A 13,074-nucleotide genomic window follows, 5' to 3' on the forward strand; every position below is an offset into this window, starting at 1 on the left:
GAAAAAATACATAAGCGATATCCGTAGTTATAGTATATGTTAGTTTGGTAAGTTCTTGTTACAGCTTGCTTGATGAGGCATTGATGGACGTGTTTATTATGACTCGGGATGTCTGCAAGACTGTGAGTTCTGTGTTTTTATTGTAACACCTGTACTAATTTCCTAAATCTTGCCTCTGACACATTTGACACAATTTTAAGTCCAGACTCCAGATTTTCCAGCCCAGTTGGGATAATGCTACAAAAGACAAAATAATGTAAGGAATACAGGAATATGTTTAAATTAAATGGCCAACAACTTTACACTGGATGGATAGTCATTAATTTATTTCATATAAAGTATTTGTATTCATTCAGAACCTCAAGATTAAGCAGTAACACCTTAATATCAAAGTATATATATATGTATATGTAACATTTAGGTACATGTTAGACTGAGGTCCAGTAATTAGTCCTCTTGGGTACATTCATGTTTGTACCTGTAGGGGCCGCTGTTTCTGAGAATGTTGCTCTGGTGGTCAAATGAGAAAGATGTGTCAAATCTTAGCAGTGGCAATGAGGCTTTTAGCAAAATAATGGACTAAACATGTAGTGAACAAGAATATTTTCAGTAGCTAGTTAAAGAAAAACAATGTCCTTGCAGAATTGTTTCATGCTGGAGGAAATTAGACCTTCTGACCTCAGCATGTCTTTAAAACCCTTGCAGCCTGCTAGCTAAGAAGCCTACACCATGTATGAGTCAAACTGAACTAGTCTCAAAGACCTGACAGTGAAACGAAATGCCATCATTCAGATTTGAAATGCTTCTGTGATTCACTCTGTCACTGAAACACAGCAGATGCAGTTTCCTGGATAAGTCAAAATGAAGTGCCTGTCAGTAAATGTCATGGTTACTCTCAGAGGAATGCTTTGATTGCTTTGTGCTGTTTTCTCTGTTGTAGTTTCACTTCAGGCTTCCATACCTGGCCTGTGTTTCCTGTTAGTGCCACTCAGAGGTAGCTGCCGCTTCTATAGAGCTGCCAAGCGCTCCCAGTTGGCAAACCATACTATTAATTAGCTTAAGAGTCACACTGTTCCGTAGTACACGCCAGGGCTTCAGTTCAATGCTTAATTCATTTTTATCTTCTCCCATAATTCCTTGCATTGCCGCAGAAGCACGTGATGGCCGAATGCAGTGAACGCCATAGCTTTCTGTCCAGTTCCCATCACACAAAGCTGCGTGGTGCATTTTTGAGTTGGATATCCACTAAGTAGATCACAGAGGGCCACTGAAGACTTTTATTCTTATGAAAGTGTTCCAAGCCATCCATTTTCTTAACCCCTTTTCCAGGTTAGGATCGAACCAATCCCAGATGACACTTCAGTAGTAAACGCTGATGTCTGTGATGCCCACTGCTCTGACCAGGGTGGCAGCCTCTACCTGAACAGAAATCAAGTCAGAAAGCAACTTAGCATATTTCCCCTGAAGGCTTTATTGCTTCTATTAGAGCCAGGAAAAAAAAATAAATGAAATGCTAGAGCGGAGGAGGAGGGGAAGGAAGAAGAGATAAGAAATGAGGAAATGAGGAATTGTAATGAAAAGCAATGAGGGAGGGGAATCGAAGCAAGTAGAAGCCTAAGGGGGTGGCCTCAGGGGCTCTGAGCGCTGTCCTCTTTCACTGCCAAAGAATAAGTAAGCTGGAGGTGATTTTTTTTTCCCTGTCACCCTTTCACTCCTTCCACCATCTGCCAGTACTAGGAACAGAGCTTTTGATTTGAAAGCACAGCACTTGTCTTCCTGTTTTATTTTGTACAGCGATTCAGATCGGCCTTCCAGTCCAGCTCAGTGGCTCATTATGCAGAACACAGAGTAGAAGCTAATGCAATCTTCACATTCACGATTGCCATCACAGTCTTAATTAATTAATGGTAAACTGCAGCGGCGTTAAAGGTTCGTCCCAGAAGCACCTGACAGGATGCAGTGCTTCGAATGAATAATAAAATGATCAATCAGGCTGTGTGCGCCAGTGCCTTTGTCCTCTACACAAACATAAAGATCTGTGCTTCCCTTATCTCTGGTCTGCTGCTGTGATAGCACCGAGCAGGAGAATAGATTGCCCTGCTAGGATTGATTTTTTTTTAGGGCAGGAGGAGGGAAACTCCAAAAGAGGTCTGTTCCATTCAGTTCAGTGATGCACTCATGCGTAGTAATGTGTTCGGTTTTTTCCGACCCTGGAAATCACCAGAGGATACCTTTGAATCATATTAGCAGGTGGCTATTGAAATCTTGTCTCTGGAATCAAGATTGGGCTTAATGGCAGCCATCAGTCCTAAAGAGTAGATGAAAGTACTCATCAGCTCCACATGTCATCACAGGAGTGTAATACAAGCTTAACAGGGAAGTTGTGCACAAGATACTACTGCTTTTGCTGCATGTTGCTTCTATAAGGACATACACGCACATCCAGGCCAACAAAAGATTAGTTGTTGTGCTGAAACACGCCAACAATAAAAGAAGAGAACCAACAGGTCCAACAGGCAAGGCTTCAGGTTTGGTATTGTTCCACTGTAATTGTGCGTAATATACCTTAGAGCAATTTTTGTTATATTTTGTAATATAACGTGTAATTTAATTAGTTAGTTACTGTTCTTACTATCTTCAAACATCTTCAGAATTTTGATTTTGATGATTTTGATTTACTATTTGTTGCACCCTTGCACAACCTTTTCTTGCACTGAGATTTTGGCAATTTAAATTCTGACCAAGAAGCACAGTAGCACGCACAGCATTTTGTTTTGAAAGCATATTTCCACAAATGCAGGTGATACCATTAAGCTTTTTCACCAGCTGAAGCATTGCCAGTGCCTTGGAGCACTCACAATGAGTCCCAGACACTGTCACCCCTATCGTGCACTACTACAGAAATTGAAACGACACAGTGATATCACGAATGAAACACCCTACTGTGTTGTAAAAGGCACAATGCCAGTAAGCACAGTTGAAAATATCTGATTTAAGCGGCTGATTAAAGTAATTGACCCTCGTTACCGACTCCTTAGACATAAACATTTCCCTCAGTTACCCCCAGCTACCCAACAGCTGTGGCTTACTTCACTATCACATCGCATTTGAGGTCAATTTGCACATATGATCCATATAGAAAAGTCGACCCATATCCATATTTTGTATACATTTGAAGGTTTCTCTAATTTTTTTTTTTAGATTAGATAAAATAAAACTTTATTAATCCCCCTGGTGGGTTTACACAGCTGAATAAACATCAAACAGAAAACTGATTAAACAGAAGTGTGAGACGGTCAAGAATTTACGCCAGTGTCCTGTTATATTTTACATAGCAAGGAGCAGACGGCCGAGTTTATTAAACTCCACCGAGATAGCGGTGACGCTAATCAGAAGGCTAGACCGTCCAATTTCCCCAGCCGTTTACTTCCGGCCTACCCGACCTTCTGAGGACCCGACCCACGTAGACCGCGAAGGCTGGGTCCTCAGGAGGATGCAGCCCATGAATTTGGACACGACCATGGATTCACTTAACTGGACCTCTTAAGTCTGTGAAGGTTCTCAGTCATCCAGGTCATCGTAGTCAAAGGAGCTTGCAAAGAAAAGCGTCTGGACTTCTTGAAGTTACTTGAAGACGTTTCACCTCTCAGCCGAGAAGCTTCTTCAGTTCTAAGGTCAAATGGTGGAGAGTCCCAGATATAAACCTAGTGGGAGTATCCCCCCACAGAGGGACAAAAGGACCCCCTGATGATCCTCTAATCGCCTGAGCCAAGGTGTGAAACTGGACCCAGACCTCAGGAATTCGCATGATAAGGTGGGGCCAGGTTTCCCAATGAACTCACCCGAAACTCTGGCTGATTGGGACCCACACCCAGTTTCACACCTTGGCTCAGGCAATTAGAGGATCATCAGCGGGCCCTTTTGTCCCTCTGTGGGGGGACACTCCCACTAGGTTTAAATCTGGGACTCTCCACCATTTGACCTTAGAACTGAGGAAGCTTCTCGGATGAAGGTGAAACGTCTTCAAGCAACTTAAAGAAGTCCAGACGCTTTTCTTTGCAAGCTCCTTTGACCTGGACCTCTTAACTTTGTTTATGGTGTTCGAGTATTTTAATGCTGTTAGCTGACAAACAGCATAGCTTGTTGTGTAGTTAATTGCAGTAGCAGTCTGTGTGTTTTTGTGAGTGAAACCCTAGTGCTAGCTAGCACTAATTAGCTTGTGTTTGTGTTTCTGCCGATGGAGCTCGCTAGTGGTACTGAAAACTTTCCACCGTTTTTTTGTTTTTTTGTTTTAATACAGTCATTAAATATTAAAAAACCACAATATCTTAATTTTTGCAGTTCTAAAATTAGGGCTTCAGTCCAAGTCCACAAACTGTCCATCTTTTATATACAGTTAAGTGCTTTTTATTGCTTATTTCTTCCGCAGCTTTCTTTGGTTTACATGTTTAACTTATATAAAAGTAATCTCTACCTATGAACATAATACACTTGAAACTTTGTGCAGTTTATCCTGGAATGCTCGTATTAGCTGCTCGAAGGCATTTCATAGTAGTTAAAATACATTTATATGGGATTAATTGTAATCAATGGACGGGCCATTCTGAATTTTGTAGATAGTTTGTTTTTTCTTAACAACTTACTTGCTTCTCAACTCTTATTTCACCATAATAACCTTTCAGAACTTTATATATAGCAATTAGATGGCTCAGATTCGTTATAACATAACAAGATGTGCCCAAATAATATTTGGCAGGCATGCAGTAGTGTTGCTGTGGTAACACTTAGCCGTTGCCCATCAGATTGTAAAAGTTCGCTGCCATTAATGGAAGCAGCACCGCAGGAGCTTTGCTGCTGGCCAGAACACACTCTATCTTCTGGACAGGTAATTTAGGGCAGACCATAGGTGCACACACACACACACAGCACAAGAAAATAACACACAAAAGCACAAACACAGAAGGGCAGACTCACTCTGATATACATGACTCAGGTCTTGAAAACACACCGTGCCAACAAAATGTCAACATATCACACACACACCAAATTTTAATCCTGTGGAATTTCTGTGGAAAACATAAAACATACGAAAACGAATACGCATACCCACCCACACACATATTTAAATATTATTAAATGACTCACATACACATTGTGTTTTGGTAAGCGTTACACTTTACAGTGACACACACATACAGTACACACACACACTCATCTTCACCTTGGAGGCTTTTTCTGTATTATAGCAGACCTATTTTCACTGAGTCCCACTACTGCACGTAGATAAATGTGTGTGTGTGCATATGTGTGTGTATCTGTGGCTGTTTATCTTGCTCGACTTGGACCAGTTGCATTCATGTCGTCCTTGAGCAGAACACAATGTTGAATCTTGAAGTCTTAAAATGTCTCAAACTTCGAGAGAGAGAGATGTTGTGCAACAGCTGAAGCAAGCACAAGCCTTTATAGGTTTGAGTCCTATATCTGAAAGCCACTTTGGGCCTGGGCTTACATGTACATTAAATGCAGTCAGCCCTCTTAAACCGATGCGTGCTTCATCATTTAATTAGCAGAAACTTTCTGAAATTAAAAACCCACTGGGATACAAACAGTATCGCAAGTGATGCCCACAGCAGTTCAAACTAATCAAAGAAAATGTTTGGCTATTACCCCAATCAGTCTGGGAAAATGTTATTTGTCTCTCACATTAGGCTACGTTCACACTGCAGGCGAAAGAACATCAAATACGATTTTTTTGACCCTGTGCGACCCATATCCGATCATGGTGTGACAGTGTGAACGGCACAAATCCGATATTTTCAAATCCGATCTGGGTCACTTTCGTATGTGGTGCTGAATCCGATACATATCCGATGTTTCAGAAAGCGACTGCTGTTTGAACGGTCAAGTCGCATTAAATCCATCTTTTACGTCACCGACACAAGACAGACGCCAATTATCAGCTCCGGAGAAGACATCGCGAAGGCTTCCTGGCGAAACTGCTGGGAAGACAACGTTGGAGAAACGTGAACATTTTTTTTGTACTGTATAATCTGCAGATTCTGACAGAAATCTTCAACTATCCTTTGAAGCACCGCTCCTCTAAAACAGCAATAAGGATAATTATTAGTTATTATTTATTATGTAAATAACAAAATAACTTAAAGCAAAATTGGGAAACGTAAAGTCTTTATATTAAGGGCCATCAGTCAAACAATACTGTTGCTCTGGGTCTAAACAGAGCGCGTTGTGTGTGACGTCTTCTTTTGCGCATGCGGCCGCTTTGAGCGTTCACACTAGAGCGTGTTTGCTGTCGCATTTTATTTGTAGTGTGAACAAGCAGACAAAAAAATCGGATTTGATCAAAAAATCGGAATTGAGCATTAAGACCTGCAGTGTGAACGTAGCCTTAGAGTGCTGTGAATGCAGATCTGTATTCTCAGCATCTCGATGTAAACTAGACCAAAGGGGAGTGTTCAGATGCTTAAATATGTATGAATGAATCAATGTGTTAACATGCAGTTGAAGCTTCAGTAAGTCCGAATTTGAAAAGTGATCGCCCTTTTCCCACAGCTCTTCCCTGACTCTTCCCACCGGACGAACAACCAATGCAGAAATGTCAAAAGCTTCTCAAAGTGGCTACTTGACTTCCAGTTAAAATCCCTAACTTGGATTAAGAAGAACGTTCACAGTTATGGAACTCATCCGCTGGGATACTGGGCTGTGGGATGTGGCCACTTTAATTGACAGGTGCGCCAAAACAGGAAGCAAGGACTGTAAAAAAATGTTGTTATATTTAAAAAACACACAACTTAACTTACTCTTTATAACATCAACCATCTTTCTGTAACTCCTACTGTTAATGAATAAAAATTCTCAGTGTAAAGCTGAAGATATAAAAAGAGATGGTGCTAAAAATATTCAACATAAGTTTTAATTTATTAAAACAGCATCATTTGTGTCCAGCTGATAATATTATGGTTTGTTATATTTTTAAGTCACTGTATTGCCTGCTAGCTAGTAATCTGATTTACTGATTAGCTTACAAAACACGCATTTAACTTACTGGGAAAATTGCAATACACCTCTGCTGGTTGTGGAACTGGGCCTACAAATTGAGAATATTGGGTATACACACACAAATATACATACATGCATTATGATCATTATAATTGAAGAACTCAGGATTGTGCTCAGCAAACCTGCTGTCCTAAAAAAACAAATGTTTTCTTTCTTCTATGTACAGTCTATCTTGCATATGCATTAAAATAGATTCTTTACTCAGCATTTGAATTCGGAGTAAAGCAACTACCACATCTTCTTAAGTAGATTTGCACTTTATACTACTTAACACAGCACCACTTAGTCTCGTTGGCTCAGTGTATCATAATCCTGGGGCAGGAATTGTACATGAAAATACACTTAAAGGCGCCCATTTTTGTTAACAAATAGGTTAAAGCACTAGGTTAAAATCTGGTTTCTGCACTGACCTTGTTTAATCATTATGGAAACTCTTTTTTTCCATTGTGAATTGGCAATGAAAGTAACGCAAGCTACGTCCCTGCTGTAAAACATCCATTTCTCGGTCATGTCCTCTACACTAAGCATGCTTCTAATCGGCTTTCACATAGACATAATGCCATTCCCCTCTTCCCCCATGTTTCCTGTCTGTTTGTCAGCGACATCCTCCAATTAAGGCTAAATGAGAGGATTAATACCACTCAGCCTGCCGTTGTTAGCTTCATTTATTACAGAGACTGGAAAGGTACCAAAGGTAACCAATTCAACCTGGCAGCACCTTAAAACCAAACAGATGTCTCCTGCTTCACTCATCGAGCCTGCATCATTCTGGGCTGACATCATTTTTAGGTTGCATCATCCGGGAAGCCTTCAGGCCTAATAAAGGGCCGGCATTTCATGCATTTCACTGATGTGACAGTTCATTCCAGTGACTGCAACCCAGAGGCCACTCTGAGCAACCTTCTGCTACCAATTACACTCTTCTTGTTGTGCTCGTGTGTGTGGGTAACTTGGGCGTTTGTGAAGTTAGCAGTGATTTACAATCTGTCGAACAGAGCCAGAATAAAGTTCACGCAGTAACTGTTATGCTGGAGCGCAATCATGTTGACACCTGTTCTGCAGCGTGTGACTGTGTCTGGGTGTGACGGCAGTATAGTTTGCGTGCTTGTAAAATAATACGGCAGAGCTGCTCAAGAAGTGAATACATAGTTTATCCAGATTGAAAAAAAACAAGTATGAGCATGTGCGTGTTAGTAATGGCAACTGTGCTGCCTATTAGGGGTGGGGGAAAAAATCGATACTGTGTAGCATCGTGATATTTTGTTTGCTAATAATGTATCGATACAGGGACAGCAGAAATCGATATTTTGTTACAAAAAAGTTTTTTGTGCTCTGACTTCAGAGCATGTTGATCCTTTTTCTGAGCAAGAATCCTGACATTCCTTCACTGTCCAAATGTGTTTCACTTGTTTTTGGCAGCAATAAACATGACAGTTTACTTATTTTAATTTAAGACATGTTTTATTTTAAATAAGTTTAAAACTTTTTTATTTATTGTAAAATTATATTTTGTTTTAATTTACTTTCAAATTCTTCAGTTGCTGAAGGGGCTGCATAGTTTTCATAAACTGCATAGTTCAGAATAGCTATAATTGTACCAGATGGTTGCGTTCAGTTAAGTTGGACTAGACTGTAATACAAACCGTTCAGTTTGTCAACAATGAAACTGAAATGAGAGAAAGACTGAATGTGAGACTTTGTTATTAGATAAAATGAATATTGATAAAGTTTACCTTTATGTACAGAATCGGAATATCGCAAAATATTTTAAAAAATTGCAATAATATCGTATCGTGCGTTAAGTATTGTGATAATATTGTATCGTGGGATGTATGGTGATTCCCACCTCTACTGCCTATTATTGCTGACATAAAAGGAGCACCTTTAAATATTTACGGTAGGCTTGTTGATATTGATGCCATCATTAAATATCACACAAACGTAGGTATCCATTGGTGACAAAGACTGACTTGTTAATGACTGTGTTACATGTCTATAAAACTAGACAGCCAATGAGAAGGCATTATTTCCTTTTTGTAATAACATTTTCATTCATAGTCTCCTTTACTATAAATGCACTTTTTAAGCTTTTTATTCAGGTAAAGCTCACTTTTACACTTCCAAATGCCACAATGTTGTCTGCAGAGGTTCCATTGTTTCATGATACAATGTACACAACGTATAATATGTGCACATATTAGAGACCTGTCCATTTGTTTAGAACTGTTGCGTTAATTAAGAAATCGTTTAGAGCAGCGGTCCCCAACCTTTTTTGCGCCACGGACCGGTTTATGCCCGACAATATTTTCATGGACCGGCCTTTAAGGTGTCGCGGATGAATACAACAAAATAAAACTAGTACCGGTACTGAAAAAAAGAAGATTTATTCATAACACACGTGAAAAGACCCAGGAAAACCGAGTTAACGATAAAAACAATAACAAAATAACGCTGAAAACCGATAAAAACCCTGAAAACTATACATTTCACACCTGAGCCTCAACTCTCGCGGCCCGGTACCAAACGACTCACGGACCGGTACCGGTACGAGGTCCGGGGGTTGGGGACCACTGGTTTAGAGCGTAGTTAGATTAGATAACATAAGTCTAGGCGGTGACAGAGAGACTCCTGGGAGAACTAATCCTCCTCTATTAAACTCAAACAAGGTACATTCAGTGAATTGTCAGGCCGTGATGTACACCTGTCTGAACATGGTATCACTAGCCACCCACACACTTAGTAAATCATGTAATCACAATGAACTGTGACTGGAAGAGTGACTTCAGCTTAGGATAAATGAGATATAATAATAGTGTAGCACCTAAACAGTGACGTTTCCTCACAGTGTGTAATAGATCAACTCTAACCCTAAGCATAGTCTGTATAGAAAAGATTTAACCATGTTGATGCCACCATGTGGTTTGCCCGTTCTTGGTGTTTTGCTGGAGCCAGAAGTGAACATGTTTTTTTAGGGTGGAGTTATCAGCTAGCACTTGGTTAGCAAGTGACGTATACGTGGGGCTAAGGGAGCAATTTGAGAAGATTTAGTGTTGTATTCACTGATTGTGGTGCTCTCCTCCCACTATTACGAAGAAGCACACACAAAACAGCAGATCTGAGAAAGGGAGGCGGTACAGAGGAGAGAAAGACAGAGACTCTGGGGGATACATTTTCATTTCCAACATGAAGACGTAGTACATGTACTGAATATATACCAGCTGGAGCGCTCCTCATCATGACCTCATTTACCCTACTTTAATTAGTGGACATAAGCAGACATCGGCTGCACAGTTAAAATGGTTTAATATCATAATATGTTCTTGTTCTTGGTGCTTGGTTCATTTTGAATTGCTGCAAGGAAAACTGCTTTTATATGGTTAAAAATGGATAATGAAACTGGTAGGCTAGATACATTACCAAACTTATGGTTGTGTGATAAAACAATAAAATACATATCTGGACCAGGGAGTCCATAAATAGCTTCTCAGTCTTATTATTCATCATATAGCTCGGTGAGGTAATGCCTGGCAGCTACAGCCCCTGTTTTCTGTAGCCACCTGTCACTCAAATCAGCCGCACCCTTAATCTCACATAACTTAAGTCCTTAATACAGTTAAATCAGTGATGAGTCATATTGAAATTTTTGGGGTTGTCACGAAAGGGACAACTGAAAATGTCCTTTTCTCTGATGCAGTGAGCATCAAAACTGTTTATTCTACCAGGTTTTAAACATGATGTTCTAAAGAGGGACACCTATACAGCAATATAAAATCAATCGTCTTTTGCTGATAAAAAACAAAAACATTAAAATGTAGGTCTTATCTTTGTTCTCATATCCCAGTCATTGGACTGGGTTAAAGTTGGGACAATGTAAGGTTATATTAGTATGCACTCAGATACAAATGTTGGTGTGAATTACTTATGCTCCAATATGACCATTAAGGTGTGATTATATATATGTGAACACAGTATGCTTTGTAGTTTTGTATTTAAAGTGTGCTGTGCTTTATGTAATTAAATGTTGTCAATCTTGTTTGTGCATTGTGGACAATAATACAACACGCTGTATTGTACTGGATTGATGTCAAACTGTCCCTTTTACATAAATCAATAAATAAAAAAATGCCCATTTTTTATCTTTAGCCCTTTCTGGCATTGCAATTTTTTCAATGTCCTCTCGCTCTCTCGGTCCCTCCATATGTCTCGCGCTCAGCATGCACCGACTGCGAGGCTCTGCTGTTCTGCTAGCAGTGTTTGTGTTGCCGTCACTGCAGTCAGCCTTGCACCTTTTTTTTTTGTGCCACATGGACGCTTTTGTGGGCATTTTATTTTTGATTTGCATGTTTTTATCAAAGACTATCAAGTAATTCTGAAATGTTATCTTTAGGAATCATCACATTATAGGCAACAATAAAAACCAAAGCCACAGTCTTACATGTTTACAATATACCAGTAATTGCCAATAGTCCTTGGATCCAACCGTTAACACCACGACACACCCGACACACAACTACGCCCAGCATTATAGGGTTGATATGAAAACATAACAGAAGCTGAATGGAGGACTGTCCCTCTCATCTACTTGTAAACTTGTTCCTTGTAGCGAACATAAACAGGGTATTCCACTTCCACATGTCTTATTGGATTATCTAAAGTCCGCACACTTCCTCGCGCACGAGTCTCAAAGCTGTTTCCATGGTGATTAATGTAAACATAATGGGAGTGTCCTGACATCCCAGTAGTGGTCCAGGCTGTTTCCATGGTAAATCCATGCCTCAGTAGCTGAGTTAGAGAGCGCTTGTTCATTACTGTTTGTCTGTGTCTCTTTCCTGTGCAGTCCTTCCACATTTCCACTGAATTACACACATCTTATACTACTGTGTTGGTCTCTTATCTTCTACAAATGTAATTAATTTAATTAAGTTTTGTATCATGGATGTCATAATCAAACACTGACAGAATCAGCTTGTTAATAATATTCATGGATGTTATTCTGTTCATATTGGGGGTGGGGGGGTGGGGTCATTAAGCAATAGAAGTTACTATAAAGTACATGTAGAATAGATTAACCGATGAACCGCTGTGAGCACTGACAGCATGTTGCATGGTGATGACTGTGATACTCATCTTCTTTGATCACTGTGCAGGCGAGTAAAGTCGGAGCATGTCAGAGGGGGTGACATGGATCTGATTAAAATCTTGGCCCCGTACTGTGTCAGATTATACTCTTTCACATTCTAGATCCGTTTTGTTCAAAGTGTAAATGAAAAGAAAGAAACATGAAAGCAGAGACATATCAGCAGCCCATCTAAGCAGAAACCAGGGGTAAAAAAGCTGTTTCATGTACATGTTTCTGAATGCAACGAGGGAAAGTGATATTATTTTTGCTGTAGTTTGTTGGAAATCTTCATTGTTTTGCAGCAGATAGTTTCATTTCACATCACGTATTCATTTGTCCAAATCAGCAAACATCAATTTACTTTGTTGGCTGAGCGCTTGTGTTTGTGCCATGCTAGCAGTTTGATACAACTGTATAGACAAAGAGCATCCCGGGGACATATATTTAAACTAAATACAGTTGCTACAGTTCCTTATGCTTTAGAGTCGAGTGATTTTGAGTACATGGCCAACACTCAAGTCTTCAGCTTCATCGAGCTCAGCAGCGTGCACATTTCCTGAGGGCAAGATGATTCAGATAAGTGCTTTTTATGCCTGGTAACCTTACCAGCCACACATTTTGTAGTTAAAGTACCGCTAGCTTTCAAAACTAAAATGTACCACACCAAGTAGACCTCTTCCAAATGGAGAGTTTTGTTGTGTTGTGCTAAATATTATTGAATTCAGGTGAGTAACGCTGGACTGGGTAGACTGATTCATTTGGTATTATGACATTTAACAGCAGTTTCTCAGTTAAACTCCCAGCAGTCCAATGAGAGCCACAGGCGGACCGACAATTAGCCAATTAGAAAATGTGTGGATCTACTAATGTTGTGAGTT

General features: G+C 40.0%; 1 protein-coding gene and 1 long non-coding RNA gene across 2 annotated transcripts in view; one reads left to right on the forward strand and one right to left on the reverse strand.

The window, feature by feature from the left end:
- camk1da (calcium/calmodulin-dependent protein kinase 1Da) overlaps positions 1-13,074 on the forward strand; it is an 83,314-nt gene that overhangs the window by 12,508 nt on the left and 57,732 nt on the right. The window lies entirely within an intron of this gene.
- Positions 3,316-11,972, reverse strand: LOC146498650 (uncharacterized). Its single transcript, XR_014870373.1, has 2 exons — positions 4,074-11,972; positions 3,316-3,534 (listed from the first exon to the last, which is right to left on the reverse strand). It is a non-coding gene; the product is annotated as an uncharacterized LOC146498650 (long non-coding RNA).

The sequence above is a fragment of the Neolamprologus multifasciatus genome, chromosome 17, assembly GCF_963576455.1.
Source record: "Neolamprologus multifasciatus chromosome 17, fNeoMul1.2, whole genome shotgun sequence".
In the NCBI taxonomy this organism is placed as follows: domain Eukaryota; kingdom Metazoa; phylum Chordata; class Actinopteri; order Cichliformes; family Cichlidae; genus Neolamprologus; species Neolamprologus multifasciatus.